We start from the raw sequence: 18,297 nt of genomic DNA on the forward strand, positions 1-18,297 counted from the left end.
GGGATTTGGTTTTCTGGTGTCTAAATAAATCCTTCAGTTCTATCCTCTATTTGGAGAATATGGTATATTCTGTGATTGAATGTTACATGATACTTATAGTCACAGTCTTTATCGTGATCATGGGAGCTGCAAATATTGCATTGGTGCTGCAGATGGTTAACCCTGAATGCTTTTTCAGTGAAACACCAAATATGAATTCTGTTGTATTGTCTATACTTCTTTTCTCACTTAAAGAAAGAATTATATGTTCATTTACTAGAACTTCTTATTCCAATTAGTTTCTGTACTGTATGGGAATTTCTTGTCTAGAAATGTCAAGTAGGCCATCGCTCTGTAGATGTTTTATTGTGATTTATTTTTATGATTATGTATTGTATATGCTTATTAAATCTGTGCTAATATTAAACATACTTGATGTAATTAAATTCTTCTGATTCTTTGGAGAATTGAATCCATTTTACCTAGATAAGGGTGTGCTAGTAAAAGATTAAGAATTGGCTCTCCAAAAACAAAAACAAACAAATATGTATTACATACAAAATTAATCTGCATTTTAAACCATTTTTTTTACATCTAGACAAAGAACAAAATAATAAATCAATCCCTGATTTGTAGTGTTTGCTGGATTTTAAGATGTAAATTCTTGCACTAATAATTTAATAAAATACTCTTACAAGCTGGTATGATCTGGCTCCAGCATATTCTTATGCCAAGGTCACATTCCTAAAGCATAATCTATTGCCACTATTCTGCTGAAAAAAGCTTCAGTGGATTCCCACTACCTTTAAGATAGAATGAAAATTTGCTGGTGGAGTTGTGAACTGATCTAACCATTCTGGAGAGGAATTTGGAATTATCTCCAAAGCGCAATAAAACTATGCATAGCTTTTCATCCAGCAATACCACTACTAGGTCTGTATCCCAAAGAGATCATAAAAAAGGGAAAAGGACCCCCCATGTACAAAAATATTTGTTGCAGTTCTTTCTGTGGTGGCAAAGACTTGGAAAATGAGGGGAAGCCCATCAATTGGGGGAATGACTGAACAAGTTACAGTATATAAATGTAACAAAATACTATTGTTTCATAGGAAATAATGAGGTGGGGCGGCCAGGTAGCACAGCGAGTAAGAGAACCGGCTCCAGTGTCAGGACGACCTGGGGATCGAATCCAGGCTCTGACACTTAGCACCCACCCAGAAACACCTGGCCGTGTAACCTTGAGCAAGTTGCTTAACCCCGATTGCTTAAAAAAAATAATAATAATGAGGAGGAGGGGTTCAGAAAAATCTGGAAGGATTTACATGAACTGATGATGAGTGAAGTGACTAGAACCAGGAGAAACATCTGTGATGATTAACTATGATGGACTTAGCTCTTCTAAGAAATTCAAGATCCAAGGCAATTCCAAAAAGATTTGTGATGGAAAATTCTAACTATATCCATAGAAAGAACCATGGAGCCTGGATGCAGATCGAAACACACTATTTTCATTTTGTTTTGTTTTGTTTTTCCTTTCTTATAGTTTTTCCCATTTGCTCTTATTCTTCTTCCACAACATGACCAATGTAGAAATATGTTTAAAATGATGGTATATGTATAACCTTGCTTGCTGTCTTGGAAAGGGGAGAGGGAAGGGAGGGAGGGAGAAAAATTTGGAATTCAACATTTACAAAAATGAATGCTGAAAAGTATTTTATATGTAATTGGGAAAAAAAAAGAGATGGTATACAAATGCCTACACTTGATATTTAACACCCTTCATAGTCCAATATTAGTTATCATTCTAGCATGATTATACATTACTCCCTATCACAAACATTTTTGTTTTTGTTGTCTGTCCTTCATCCTCAAAGAGGACCCTGACATCAGGGAGGTGATGCCAAGACATGTTGGTGAATTGAATTTAAGTGAGGGAGGACTGTGCAAAGTTACCAGTCTAATTTACTCCTCTGGAGCCTTCTGGGTCTAGTGGCAAGATACAGATCAATCACAAACTATTCTCCATACAGACTAAACTCCTTGCAGTTTCCCATATATAAGATCTTGTCTCTCCTTTTGTCCATTTGTAAAGGCTCTCCTTTTTACTTACAAGACAGTGCCTCAAGATGTCACGATTTTGGAACCCCTAGTTTCTTTTAAGGTTTAGTTCAAATGACACCTTATTAAAATGACCTTTTCTGATGCCAATTCTTGCTAGTGTGCACATCTCAAATTATTTTGTGTGTGTTTTTGAAATATTTTATATATCTAGTTTTCTATAAGCATATAATATTCCTCTAGTCGAATGTAAACCATGTGAAAACAAATTATCTTAGATTTGTATTTGTACTACCGAGAATCTAGGTTAATTCTTGGGATATAGTAGGTGCTTAAAAGTGTCTCTTGATTGATTTATTGATAGGGCCCATTGAAATCTATTCAGCTGAAGGAAGATACAAAATTTTCCATTTGTTGGATTCTCAAAACTGTTCTCATTGGATAAATCCATACATCCCTAAATAATGAATTGGTGCTTCTCCAGAAAAAGAGGCAGAACCGAGGGACAAAATGTTATCCACTGTCTAAGAGCTCCAGGGAGTTCTGAACTTCCTCAGGGCTTCTACTTAGCAAGGTGGGTGAGCATAAGTGAGGATTTGTCATTTCTGGATTTTTCTTTTAAAACAGGAACAGGATAAAATCTAGGAGTATCACTTGGGTGTTAAGCAGAAACAACATGTGTAAGACTGTCATTCCCTCCCCAATCCTCTCTCCAACATCCCCAAAAAGGCCCTTAATTGAGCAGAATGTGTTTTCTCATTTATACGTAGGTACAAATTGGAAGCAAAAGTAGTCTGGTTTCATGAGTATAACCTCTTCACACATCAGACAACTCCCTAGGATCAGTCATAAGTTACTTTTGAATGAGAAGACTAAGATCTTTTTTTTATGAGATTTCCATAAACTGAAGAAACCACAGTCCCTTCAAGTATTTACCGTTGAATTTATAATAAATAAGGCAAAGGAATAAAAACATCTTTAATTCCAGGTTTCGTGAAACATAACTTCTAATATCGACTCTTGTTAACTAGCCATGTGAAAATCTGCAAGTGATTCTAACTCTCTGGGCCTCAGTTTCCACATTTATAAAATGAGTTAGACTATATGATCTCCAAGTAACCCTTCCAGCTTTAATATTGTTTTCTTTGTTCACTACTTCTTCTAAGTTATTATGTGCTGTATTTTTTCTATTGTTATTATGAATCAAATGGAAATGATCTGCTATCACACTCTTCTCTGTACTATGGAAGAAGAAAGAAAAGGTACCCCAGGTCAGATTACATTTTGAAGCTAGATTTGTTTATTCAGTTTAACAACAAAAGAAGCAGGTTTTTTTTCCCTTCATAGTCAACTTTGTGATACACAATTTTTTTAAGAACATAAAGACAAACTCCCCATGAACAGAACTATAATGTGAGGTTACCTGCCAATCAACTTACTAATCCTTTAAACTTCTCAACTGTCAGGAGGCAGATACCTGGAAGCTGGTGAGCAAGAGATAAAGAGAAACTTTGGATAGCAACCAAAACTTGTTCAAAAGGAAACTAGATTGTTATATCCTGATACTGTTTTCCACCCAAAATGTTTAAAAGGCTGATATTGTAGTTTGTTGTTTTTGCCCCCTACACAGATGCACTCTATATGTATGTGTGAGAGAAAAATCACACAGACATAGATGTATTTGTGAATTATCCTTAGATTGGTAGAGTATATTATGTTCATTTTATTTTATAAAAACAAAGCATCTTGGCTATAAGTTAAGTTGACTTTATGGAGTCTATTAAATTAACAAAGCAATGCTTTATATCTATAGGAATCAAATTTCAATGTGTGGGCCTTTTTTAATCAGTTAAAATTCATACCCTCTCTTTATAGTGAGATCAGAATGAAATTTAAATGTGGTAGAGGCAAATATATATATATATATATATATATATATATATAACCAGAGGTAGTGTCAAAATGTGATGCTTGCTTTGATTTTTTTTTCTTAGATGCATATTTCACACTTAAACCACAGAAGGAAATATTCTCTTGCTTTGAGTAGGGCTAAGGCTGGAAGGAAAGGTGAAAACCCAAATGACAACTTTATGTAATCGTTATTTTTGTACAGTAACTATCAAGTTTCTGAGTAATGTTCATCCATACAGATTTATTTATTTCACTTTAATTGAACCTAATTGAAATAGGTGTTGTATAAAAGAACATATAAAATGCTAAAGATAGACCATGAAAACATATTATTTTAGTCTTCAAGTGGATCTCACCTTTACTGATGGACCAATGATGATATTTCGTGTTTCCAAATATTCAGAATCACAGTCACTTAGAGTCTATGAAAAGACATTTTGGTGTTCAGTTGTTTTGGACACATATGACTCTTTGTCACCACATGTTGGGTTTTCTTGGCAAGGACGTTGAAATGGTTTTCCATTACCTTTTCCAGCTCAGTTTATAGATGGGGAAACTTAAGCAAACAAGGTTGTGACTTGCCCCAGGTCACATAGTTTGCAAGTTTCTTAAGGCCAGATCTGAACTCAGAAAGATGTCTTCCTGACTCTAGGACCAACATTTTATCTGCTGCATTGCTTAACTGATGGTCATCTAATTCATAATCATACATTAAGTAGGAATTACTTGCATAACACACCTAACTGGCTTTTTACTTGAACAATCCCGATCAAGGAAAATCCATTATTTTATATTACAATTTATTCTATTAATTTGGAGTTATTCTCAAATTAGGAAAACAAGGAGTCATCCATCTGCAAAATCTATGCAAAAGGAGAAAATATTTTTTGACCAAAAAGGAGATGGAGAACAATATAAAATATAAAAATGATCATTTTATTATATTAAATTAAACATGATTTTCCACAAACAAAACCAATATAACCAAAATTAGAAGGAAAACAGAAATCTGGGAAACACTTTTTACAGCCAGTATTTCTGATAAAGAACTCATTTTTCAAATATATAAAGAATTGAGTCAAATTTTTTAGAATGCAAGTCATTCCTCAATTTAAAAAATGGTCAAAGGATATTTTCAGGCAATTATCAGATGAAAAAAGTCAGTTATCTGTGGTATATAAAACTGCTGTAATCACTATTGATAATAGATACACAAATTAAAAACAATTCTGAGGTGCCACCTCACACCTATCAGATTGGCTAATATGACAAAAAAGAAAAATGATAAATGTTAGAGAGGATATGGGAAAGTTGGAACACTAATGCATTGCTGGGGGAGTTGTGAACTGATTTAACCTTTCTGGAGACTAATTTGGAACTGCTTAAAGGGTAATCAAACTGTGGTATACTACTACTAGGTCTCTATCGCAAAGAGATCCTAAAAAAGGAAAAGGACCCACATGTACAAAAATATTTAGAGCGGCCCTCTTTGTGGTAGGAAAAAAAAACAAACTAGAAATTGAGGGGATTCTGTCAATTGGATAATGGCTGAATGGTATGGTAATACCATTAATTCCAAGTTTCATGAAACATAAATTCTAATATTGTTAATTAATATTGTTCAAAAGGAAACTAGATTGTTATATCCTGATACTGTTTTCCACCCAGAACCCAGAAGTGAACACACTACCCTAAAAGTTATCTGAGAAATATAGATCAAAACAGGGCTTCTGTCTTTTCTCCTTGCATATCTATACTTCTATTAATGTAGAATAATGTCTAATAAATTCTTTTGATAGCTAGCTATGTGGACATCTGCAAGTGTAATGGTATATGGTATATTAATATAATGGAATTCTCTTGTGCTCTAAGAAATGGCAAGCTGTCATATTTTCGAAAAATCTAGAAAGACATGAATTGATACAAAGTAAAGTGGGCAGAATAAGGAGAACATTATACATAATAACATTTTTCTGTGCAATGATACTGTGTTGTGTGATGGTCAACTATGAATGACTTAGCTCTTCTCAGCAATTACAATGATCCACGACAATTCCAAAGGATGCCTAATGAAAAATGCCATCTACATCCAGAGAAAGAATGGATGGAATATGAATGCAGATCGTAGCATACTATTTTCACTTTCTTAAATTTTTCATGTTGTTTTTCTTTTGGTCTGTTTCTTCTTTCATAATAAAATTAATACGGAAATGTTTTACATGATTGTAAATATCTAATGATTTTAAAATTCTTACCTTTTTAGGGAGAGATGAGGAGAGAAAGGGAAGGAGAAAATTTGGAACTCTTTTTTAAATGAATGCTTAAAAATTATCTTTACATGTAATTGGAAAAATACTATTAACAAATAAAGCAAAAACAGAAAGCAACCTAAAGAAATTGAGCTGTTCTAATCATTAGAGAGTTATTTTTTATAATGAAATGAAAGCTCCCCTTCTGTTAAATTTTACAAATTGCTATTGCTCTGTAGAACTATAATGTTTATTCCTTCTTCTACATGAAATCCTTCAGATGTGTTCCTGCTAAATCTGTACCACCATGCTAAATACATTCAGTCCCTCCAGTGTTTCATTTGTTTGTTTATGGCATGCTTCACATCTTCTTATGCTGGCCAACCTCCGTTTCGATACGATTTGATTCTTCAATTTCCCTCTTAAAATGGTGAACCCAGAACTGAACACACAACTCTAAAAGTTATCTGAGAAATATAGATCAAAAGAGGGCTTCTGTTTTTTCTGCTTGCATATCCATACTTCTATTAATGTAGACAAAAATTACATTATCTTTAAAAACAAAACAAAACATTCACCTGTTGCCACTTATTGATCTTGGAGTCAACTACAATGCCTAATAAATAACCCTTTTCTCTCATTAAAGAAATGATTAAGTATAGGATTTTTGTATGTTATTCTATTTTGTTTTTTTCTTTTTGGAGGGGGGAATACAGGGGAATTGGGGTTAAGTGACTTGCCCAAGGTCACATGGCTAGTAAGTGTTAAGTGTCTGAGGCAGGATTTGAACTCAGGTCTTCCTGACTCCAGGGCCAGTGCTCTATTCATTGTGCCACCTAGCCGCCCTGTATGTGATTCTATTAATAATGTTTATATCACATGCTCTTAGAATCCCTAAAATTTTGCAAAGATTAGCTCAGATGTTACCTCCTATGCTCTTTCCAAAATTTCCTTTTATACTTTTTTAATATGCTAATATATCTACATGATGTTTCCCCTGAGAGAATATGAACTCCTTGAGGGCAGGTATGATTTTACTTTTATCTCCATTTTCCCAGTTCTTAGTACATATTAGGTCACTAATAAATGCTTGTTGACAAAATCATAGATTAACCCATCTAAGATTTAGTTCTCCCAAAGGCAAGTTGCAGGGTTGGGGGTGGGGAATGGTGAGGGAAGCATTGACCAGAAAAATTCTAATGTTCCATCCAGCATATAAACTCCAGTTTATACAGTAGTGTATTAATTACTTGAAACAAGAAGTAATATTAACATGGTTTCATTTTGTGAGTGTCATAGTCATTTTGCATGTGTACTTCTATAGACACCAGACTGACTCAGAATATTTGACTTTTACCAAATAAGCTACATTACAAATGTTTCTCCATATTTAGTGTTCTGTCACTTCTGTGCTGGATTTTGTGGCATGTCACATTCTTTTGCTGTGCTTTTAATTCCATAGTTTTAAAGAACAGATATTACTTCATGACAACATGCAAATGCTGTAGCTCTTAAAGAGCACACTTCAATGACTATAAGAGATATTGTATGACTTTTTTTTCCTTTTTGGAGGGCAATTAGGTTTAAGTGACTTGCCCAATGCATGACTATTTTTATGTACATTGTCCAGTCTTTCAAGGATCATTCAAATTCAAAATAATAATTAAAAAAGATCAGTTACTCTAAAATTAAAAGTCATATGGGATCAGAATGAAAAACAATGCAAAGAACTGAAAAATTTTTTTTCTGAAATAGATTCAGCATCAGGAGATTAAGAAAGACTTTCAGAACAACCTGGCAGCTGGGAAGATTGTTAGTGATTTATCTATAATAAATACAGCCTTCTCAGAGTTTGAAGAATAGCAAAAAAATTATTAACTGTTGCTTTGAAGGAAAAGGACAATTGTCTTGTAATGGACAAGAAAAGACAAAAAGATGTAACACTGAAAATTTTGAAAAAGGCAATTTTCACAGATGAAGCTCCATTTTTCATGCCATATCACATGCTGTAAAAGGTGAAGAATGATATTCAAACATTAGATAGAAATAAGCTTTAGTGTCCTGGGAACTCACCCATTTAAGCCATATTGAAATATCTATGGGCTATAATTAAGGATAGACTTCAAGAAAATTGTGTGTCATAGGAAAGTATAATATTCAGATAAAATCTGTTTTATGATAAAGGATATTTCTTCCAAATCTGATAAACAATGCTAAATCATATAATTCAAAGAATTTTTATAAAAAGGAACACATAACATTAAACATTTTAACATGAAAACAATAGCATGTAAACAGTTTTAAGGAATATAGTATAAGTAAATAAATGGAATTATTTTGCTTTCTGTAAGCAATCTACACACGATTGTAAGGGGAACCGTGATATTTAAGAAACAGGGGTACTTTTTTTTAAGGGTGGCTGATTTGACAAGTTTGTTATAAAGCACCAAAATGCAGTATATATCAGGTGAGGATTCTACTTTCAGAGAGGGAGGAAAATAAAGATACAAGAGGGAGGTAAAGAGAGGGAGAGGAAGAGGGAGAAAGGGAGAGCAACAACAAATTCTATTTGTGTGTGTGCACTCAAAGATCTTAGAGCAATAGATTTGTCTTGATGACTCAAAAAACCCAGAAAGTGCCCATTTATTTTTCTCTCCAATAATTAAACCTAAATTAATTTCATATATATTTAGTAATAAGCATAAATGCTTTTTCAAGTATTCCCCTGTTGGCTTCTAGAAAGCATCGGCATCCGCTGCATATGCTTAGGACCCATCGGTCATTTGAGATTGGCTCTCTTAATTTCATTTATTAAAAATGAACTTTAAAAAATACATATTCCAAATGATGGAGGGAACTGTTGATTCGAGAGCTACAAAGTATATAAGACTATAAAGCAGCATAATTGAGCAAAGCAATTTTGATAAGAAAACGAAAAGGGGGGAATCATGTAAATGTGATGATTCCTAATTAGAAACAATGAGTATCCAAGTCAAATTATACAATAAGGATTTGATTTAGATCGCTAAAGGAACGTAATATAACATTTGAATTTGTCTCCAGCATTTTTCCCCACCCTTATTACTTCTCAGTACTTTCTTAGACTTCTTAATTGTGATTAAGATGACTATGAGCACTAGTGATCTTAGACTAATCCCCAATATAAGCCTTTTATAAGCAGGCTATATTGGATCTTAAGCAAACAATAGGGCAGAATTTCTAGTATGAGCAAAACTACTTCCTAGATATAAATGAAGCAGAGTGATCATAAAGTGAGCAAGCAACTTGATGTCAGGAGAGCTGAGTTTGAGTCATAGCTTTGGCACTAGGGATGTGACCTTGAGACGATTGTTACTTATCTGTAGATTTGAAATTCCTTATCTATAAAAAACAGTTTTTGAAAATCTCTAATATATGAGTTAATCTCTCAATACCCAGATAATATAATGGAAAAAACAGGGGACTGAGATTCAGAAGACATGGGGTTAAGTTGTGTCTTTGCTCACAAGTGACTTACATCTATAGGGTTGTTTCCAAATCTATAAAATGAATATGACTAGGTGTTTTTACATTCCTTTCCAATTCTAAAATTCTATAAAACCCAAGTTCCCATCTGGCTTCAAATTATATTATTGTGTATATATTTTTATATCTACACACATATGTACATGCATATACATATATGTATACATATATATATACATATATACAAGCTTATAGACACATGTATGTGTAAAACATTTATATATTCAATTTCTTTTTTTATAGTCCTATGTATAAGCACAGAAGTACAATGAGACCTTACTGGAAAATAGTCAGCTGTCAGGAAAAACAAACAAACAAACATGAATAAACTAGCTCTCTTCTCCAGAGACCAAGGCTAATTTGATTACCAACACACAACCCAGGTGGGGTGGTAGTATAAGGAAAATTATTAATTGAACGGGATGGTGTCCCCAGTTCAAAAGCTTCTTCAGTACTCCTAAGATATTCCTAAGAGTTTCTTAAAGTCATTAAGATAATTGTGCTGGGTCATTGTCTAGAAAGTTTAAAATGAAAATTGCTTCCTCACAGTCCTGAAATAGCTTGCATCTATACATTGAGGGTTAACAAAGCACATTATATATGTTATTTTATTTGATAAATAAAACAACACTTTTAAAAGTATAGCTGAGAAAGTAACTTGGTCAGGGTTACACAGCAAGTAAGTATCTAAGGAAATATTTGAATCTAGGTCTCCCTGACTCTAAGTCCAAAATTCTATCCACAACACCAAAACTAGCCACCCAAATGTCATTGGAAAATTCAATCTGAGCTTGGTAAAAAGGATGATTTTCCCCTCCCATTGGCATTTCTTATGATAGCTCAATTAAGATCTTGCAAATTCAACCATGCTAGAAAAACTCTGGATATGATTCTGAAAAGAGACTGTATCTGCATTCTAAAAAACTGTCTAGCTAGAGAAGTACATCACTTCACAGAGGGAGGTTGAAGACTTAACCACTTTGTCATAATTTCTGTGACAGCCTTTGAAGCAAAGCAAAACACAAAATGGCCCTCAGGTCTAAGTGTTCTGCTTCTGCAGAATTTGACGGAGAGCTACATTATCAAATTACATTACTCTCCTTCATGCTACCTACACTATAACTAAACTTGTTTACATATTAAGACTATTCTCTATGTGTGGTTTTCAATCTCCTAAGACTTCTACAGTCCTCTATAGCTGGAATGTGATTCTCACTCCTGTGTTCTAAAATACTTAACTTCCTTAAGCACAAAAAAGAGAAAGAAATGGGGGGAGGGATATATACAAAAATTCACTTAAGAAAACAACTCCTTAAAAAGCAGAATTGGTCAGATGGAAAAAGAAGTACAAAAACTAACTGAAAAAACATAATTCCTTAAAAATTAGAAGTGTGAAAGTTGAAATTAATGATTACATGACACATCAAGAATCAATCAAAAAAATCAAAAGAATGAAAAAAAACTGAAAGAAAATGTGGAATAGTTCATTGGAAAAACAACTGACCTGGAAAACAGATCCAGGGGAGATAATTTAAGAATTATTGGACTTCCTGAAAGAATGATTTTTTTTTATAAGCAATCGGGGTTAAGTAACTTGCTCAAAGTTACACGGCCAGTTATTTCTGGGTGTGTTGCTGAGTATCTGAGCCCGGGATTTGATCCAGGTCATCCAGACACTGGAGCCGGTGCTCTTACTTGCTGATCCACCTGGCCGCCCCTAAGCAATTGGGGTTAAGTAACTTGCTCAAGGTTACACGGCCAGGTGTTTCTGGGTGGGTGCTAAGTATCTGAGCCCGGGATTCGATCTCAAGGTCTTCTCAACACTGGAGCCAGTGCTCTTACTCGCTGTGCTACCTGGCTGCCCTGAAACAATGATTTTTTAAAAAGAGCTTAGACATTATATTTCATGAAATTATCAAAGAAAACTATATAGATATCCTAGAACCAGAAGATAAAATAGAAATGGAAAGAATCCACTAATTATCTCCTCAAAGAGATACCAAAATGAAAATTCCCAGGAATATTATAGACAAATTCCATAGCTCCCAGGATAAGGAGAAAATATTTCAAGCATCCAGAAAGAAACAATTCAAATATTGTGAAGCCACAGACAAGATTACACATAATTTAGCATCATCTACATTAATGGTCAGAGGGCTTAGAATATGATATTCTGAAGGCAAAGGAGCTAGGATTACAACCAAAAATCACCTAAACTGAAAAATTGAGCATAATCCTTCAGGGGAAAAATGGATATTCAATTAGAGGAATGCAGAGGAATTTCAAGTGTTCCTTATGAAAAGACAAGAGGTGAACAGAACACACTAAATTTTCTAATACAATACTCATAAGAATCATAAAATAAAGATAAACAGGAAAGAAAAAAACATTATTCAATAGGTTTAAACCATTTACATTCCTACATGGGAGGATATTTGTAACTCTTAAGAAAGTTATTGGGACAGAAGGAGTATACCATAGACAGAGGGCTGACTTTGATGTGATGATATGAAAAAAAATGACGGGGTAAGAAAGATGATTGCACTGGGAGAAGAGGGAAGGGAGAGGTATAATGGGATAAATTCTATCACATGAAGAGGAATACCTTTTACAGTGGATGGAACAATGGGGACATAGCTTTCATGGGAATTGTCTCAAAGAAGTAATAATATACACACCCAGTTGAGTACAGAAATTTATCTTATCCTATAGGTAATTAGGAAGGGAGGTAGAAAAGAACAGGTGGTGGAACAAATAGAAGGGAGGGCAGATTAAGGGAGGTGATGATCAGAAGTAAATAATTGGTGAGGAAAGGCAGATTGAAAGGAGAGAGGAAAAAAGAAGGGGAAACAGGGGCAAAGAGGATAGAGGGAAATACAGAGTCAGTAATCAAAACTATGCATGTGAAGGGGATGAACTCAACCATTCTATGGAAGTGGATAACCAGTGGGGAAAAAAAAAACAGAATCTTACAATATATTGTTTACAGGAAATATTTGAAACAGAGAGACACACACAGAGTAAATGTAAAAGACTGGAGCCAAATCTATTTTGCTTCAGCTGAAGTTAAAAAAAAATCTGAAATAGCAATCATGATCTCAAAGCAAAAGCAAAAATAGATCTAATTAAAAGAGATAAGGAAGGGAACTACATCTTGCTAAAAGTTACCAGAGACAACGTAATATCAATATTAAACAAATATGCACCAAATGGCATATCACTTAGAAATCTTAAAGAAGTTAAATGAGTTACAAGAGGAAATAGTAAAATGATAAAAATCAGGGACCTCAACTTTCCCCTTTTAGAACTAGATTAACCACAAAACAAATAAGAAAGAAGTTAAGGAGGTGAATAGAATTTTAGAAAAGTTACTCTGGAGTAAATTGAATGGTGATAGAAAATAATATACCTTTTTTTCAATAGTACATGGCACTGATGCAAAAGTTGGATGCTAGGACAAAAAAATCTCATAGTGAAAGGCAGAAATATTACATGCATTCTTTATAGATCATGAGGCAATACAAATTAGATTCAATAAAGGGTCATGGAAAGATGGATTAAAAATGATTTGGAAACTAAAAAATTTAATCCTGAAGAATGAGTGGGTCAAAGATCAAATCATAGAAACAATCAATAATTGCATTAAAAAAGAATGACAATAATGACACAACATACCAAAACGTATGACATGCAGCCAAAGCAGCACTTGGGGAATTTTTATATTTCTAAATCCTTACATCAATACAATAGAGAAAAGAACACATGTATGAATTGAACATGCAACTAAAATAACAGCAACACAAAAACAACAAATTAAAGATTCCCAATTAAATACCAAATTAGAAATCCTGAAAATCAAAGGAGTGGTTAATAAAACTGTAAGTAAGAAAATCAATGAACTAATAAATAAAAGCAGAAGCTGGTTTTATGGGGGGGCAATAAAATAGATAAACCATTGTTAATTTGATTAAAAAAATACATTACCATTATCCAAGATGAAAAAGGTAAATTCAGCAACAAGGAAGAGCTAATTAACACAATGATTAGGAGTTATTTGACTCAATTATATGCCAATAAACCTGACAATGTAAGTGAAATGGATGAATATTTACAAAAATGTGTATTTCCCGGATTAACAGAGAAGAAATAAAATACTTAAATAATCCCAACTTAGATATACACAAATATAAAAATAATGATCAGAAGTAGAATGTGCTAGGGAAAGTATATGTCTATGTATGTATGTATATTTGCTTATATGTGTACATATGTATAGGTGTAAACATATATCTATATATACATATATCTGTGCTTAATTGTAGCCTGGGAGGGGGGAGAGAAGGGGAAATAGGAACAAAGTAAAAAGTGCACAGCAGGGCACAAAAGAAAACTTACAAGTAAGCAAAGAAAAGATGGACAACTCTCAATGCAACACATAGTGTTTATTATATAGGCTTTCTTGAAATATAAATTTATTGCTAAATATTTTGAGTCTCTTACATTCTGCAGTGTACATTCTGTGCCTTTTTCTTTTCTTATTTTGTATTTAAGTTTATGTTTCTTTTTTCTTTTCTTATTACGTATTTAAGTTTTGGTTAGAATAAGAAAACATTAAAAAATAACTCCAATTTAGAAAAAGAATGGAACAAGTCATCAACAAACTCCGTAAGAAAAAAATCCCCAGGGTTGTAGTGCCAATGCAATATTTACAGTGCCTATGATCACAATAAAGACCATAACTACAAATATCTCATGACTGTTCAAATCCCCAAATATACCAAACTCTCCAGGTAGAGGACAGAACTAGAACATTTATTTAAACACCAGAAAACCTAATCCCAAAGCCAGTAAGCTGATTCCATTATAGTACCAAAGATATTCAGAAGCCGTGATAACACTGAGAACCACAACAGCCTTTCCATAAACCAATACAAGATCAATATTTACTCACCAACCTCTCTCTCTCCTTGCCTGAGCACCTCTCTCCCACTGTCTCTCTAGCTCTGACTATCAGCTTCCTGTGGGCTCTGCTTCCCTTCGGCAACACTCTTTCCAGCACAGGCTCTATGTGACTGCATCCAGCCTATTAGGAGGCACAGTTTATTTTCACAGCAAGGAAGCTTCTGTGAGTTCTGTTCCACCCTTCAGCAAATTCCCTCCATTACAGGCTCCATGTGATTGCATTCAGCTTATTAGGGGGCAGAGTTTACTTTCAAAGCAGGGGAGGTCTTCAAATTACCCCCTAGGTCTATTAAGGGGCAGGGAAGATCTTCAAATTCCTATTCCCATTATAAGGGCCAGATAGATTCACAAGCTATTTATACCAAACATATAAAGAGCAATTAATTCCAATAGTATATAAATTATTTAGTGGGAAATAGTTGAAGAAGATTCCTACCAAATTCCTTTTCAACACAAATATGGTAATAATACCTAAACCAGGAAGAGCAAAAAGAGAAAGAAAACTGATGGTCAATTTCCCTAATGAATATTGATGTGAATTTTTAAAAGTTAATTTATTTATCTTTACTTTTCAACATTCACTTCCATAAGTTTAAATTTTCTCCCCCTTCATCCCTTTTCCTCTCCCCATAATGGCATGCAATCTGATATAGGCTCTACATAAACATACTTTCACATTAGTCATGTTGTATAGAAGAATTAGAACAATTAGGAGGAACCACGAGAAAGAAAAACAAAACAAAGCAAAAAAAAAAAGAAAAAAATAGTTTGCTGTGCTCTGCATTCAGACTCCATAGTTCTGATGCAATTTTTTTAATAAAATACTAGCAAGGAGGTTACAGCAATATTTCACAATGAACATACACTATGACCAGGTGCGATTTATACTAGGAATGCAGGGCTGGTTCAATATTACGAAAACTATCAAATATTAACCATATTAATGACAAAACCAACAGAAATAGTATGCTTGTCTCACCAAATGCAAAAAAAAAGCTTTTGATGAAATAGCACCCATTCCTATAAAATCACTAGAGAGCATAGAAATAAATACAGTTTTAAGAATAAGAATTTATTTAAGAAGAAATACAATTCTTTTCTTTTTCTTTTTTCTGTTTTTTAATGAGAAGTTGTATCTATTTAAAACCATCAATAAGCATCTGTAATGGGGATAAGGTAAAAGCCTTCCCACTAAGATTGGGGTGAAGCAAGGATGCTTACTATTACTACCATTATTCAGTATTATAGTTGAAATGCTAGGTATAGCAATGAGAGAAGAAAAATTTGAAGGAATTAGAATAGGCAATCAGGAAATAAAACTATTGCTCTTTATAGATGATATTATATTTCTAGTTACAAAGTATGTGCTATTGAATACATAAAACAAGAATATTGCAAAGCTTCTGATTCAGAATCTGTAATTCTACAAAAACGATCAGTCTATCCATCTTCCCAGGGGAAGAAAAAGGTAAATAAAAATGTCTGGTATCCAGATTTAATAATGATAATGATAATAACTACTAGTTATATCATTCTTTGATGTTTGCAAAGCATTTTCACATTTGTTAACACAAATAAAAATTGATTTTTTTTAATATCAGTAGTCTTCCACTGGTATCATATGACCTTGAATCATGAATGTCATAGTCTATGAGACCTCAAAATTGTTAACTTACCAAAAAGGCAATTTAGGGATGCATATCCCTATATGGCCTATGTGGCTGTAAATACTTTTAAATATTGTCAATGATGATGTAAATACTGTTAAATATTGTCAATGATGAATTGTGCACACAGAATATCCTCAAAAGCATCATAAAAGGAAAGAGAAAGAGGGAGAGGGAAGGAGGGGAAGAGGGAGAGGGAGAAAGAGAGACAGAGAGGGAGAGGGAGAGAAACTAACACGTAATATGATTAAGATTCAGGGATAATATGGATGGACAACTCACATAAGTCTTGGTACATGTATAATGTTAAGAGGCCCAAAAGAATGGCTTTAGCACTTTGGACAGACCTCCTGAGGAAGATGCGCTGGTCATGGACAAAAGTCATGCAGGATGAGAAGGCAAGGTTGTGCTGTGCTAATTAGATGACGTGTTCACAATCAGTCATATCACACATCCATTAAAACATTGTATTGTAGTTGATGTAGTTATGACCTGGTCCAACCATTCTGAAGAATAATTTGGAGCTGTGCCCAAAAGGCTCTAACACTGGGCATAAACTTTGACTCACTGATACCACTATTAGTTCTGTATCTCAAAGAAATTTTTTAAAGGGACTTATATATAGAAAAATATGTAGAAGAGTTCTTTTTTTGTGGTGGAAAAGAATTAAAAATTGATACGTCCGTCAACTGGGGAATGGTTGAACAAATTTTGGTATATCATTGTGATGGAATCACTATTGTGCTCCAAGGAATAATGGGGGGGGTAGTTTCAGAAAAATCTGGAAGAAATATGAACTGATATAAAGTGAAATGAGCAGAACGAGGAGAGAATACTGCAGAAAATAGCTGTAACTATGAAAGACTTAACTACTTTAATCAATACAATGAACCAAAACAATCCCAAAGGAGTCATGATGAAGAATGTTACATAACCTCAGAGAGACCTGATGATCTACGAGTACAGATTTGAAGTATACTTTTTGTCCTCACTGTATTCTCCTTTTTTATTTTTGTAACATGGCTAATATGGAAATATGTTTTACATAATTTTACATGTATAATTGATACCATATTGCTTGCCTTCTCAATGACTTGGGGATGGGCTCTAGGGAGGAAAAAATTTTAAACTTAATTTTTTTAAATGAATGTTAAAGTATACTTATATGCAGTGTAATGTTTTCACTTCTCAATTACATACATATGGTCATAGATTTAGAATTGGAATGGACCTGAGAAGTCATCTAGGCCAACTTGCTCATTTTATATGTAAAAACATTGAGACCCTGAGAGGGAACTGACTTGCCAAGGGCACACACAGGTAGTAAAAGGGAAAGCTGGGAACCGAATCAATGTCTTCTGAGTACAAATACCAAGCTCTTGCCTCTGTTCCAAGAATACTTATTAATGAACACAGAAATAAATGACTGTCATCAGTAATAACCAAAGAAGTTTAACTCTTGTTTTTGTGCCTCCTGGGTCTTTTGTTTTCTTTGAAGGGGATGTGAAATGACATGATAAGAAAGGATATTAGGCCAAGAGGATGACAGTCATTCCCTGATATACTTATCAATACTTGGCCCATTGTTTAGGTTGTTTAGAGGATAAAACATGTATCATGCACTCTTTTGCTCCACATGTTACTTGTGGAGAGATCAGGATTATCAGCAGAACTTTCAATGCACATACTTGCCACATCTTCATATGTACTCTACTTAAACTAGGTTCCCTGGCACTATTTCAGAATTTGCAGACTGAAAGGTGATCAGGAAAGGCCTTATTAGACCTATTTTTCACTCATGCTTTTACCTTTAAAAATTAAACTTCCTGGCCAGAGAGACTAATCATTATCTGAGGTTTATGAAGACTCCATCAGCATCCTAAATCTAAGATAGCCGTACTAAAAGAAAAAAAATAATATTAAACTTGAAGTCATAAAACCTGGGT

This window comes from Petaurus breviceps, unplaced genomic scaffold (genome assembly GCF_028583685.1).
Source record: "Petaurus breviceps papuanus isolate PSGF00001 unplaced genomic scaffold, PetGlider_PUasm1.0 551, whole genome shotgun sequence".
Taxonomy (NCBI): domain Eukaryota; kingdom Metazoa; phylum Chordata; class Mammalia; order Diprotodontia; family Petauridae; genus Petaurus; species Petaurus breviceps.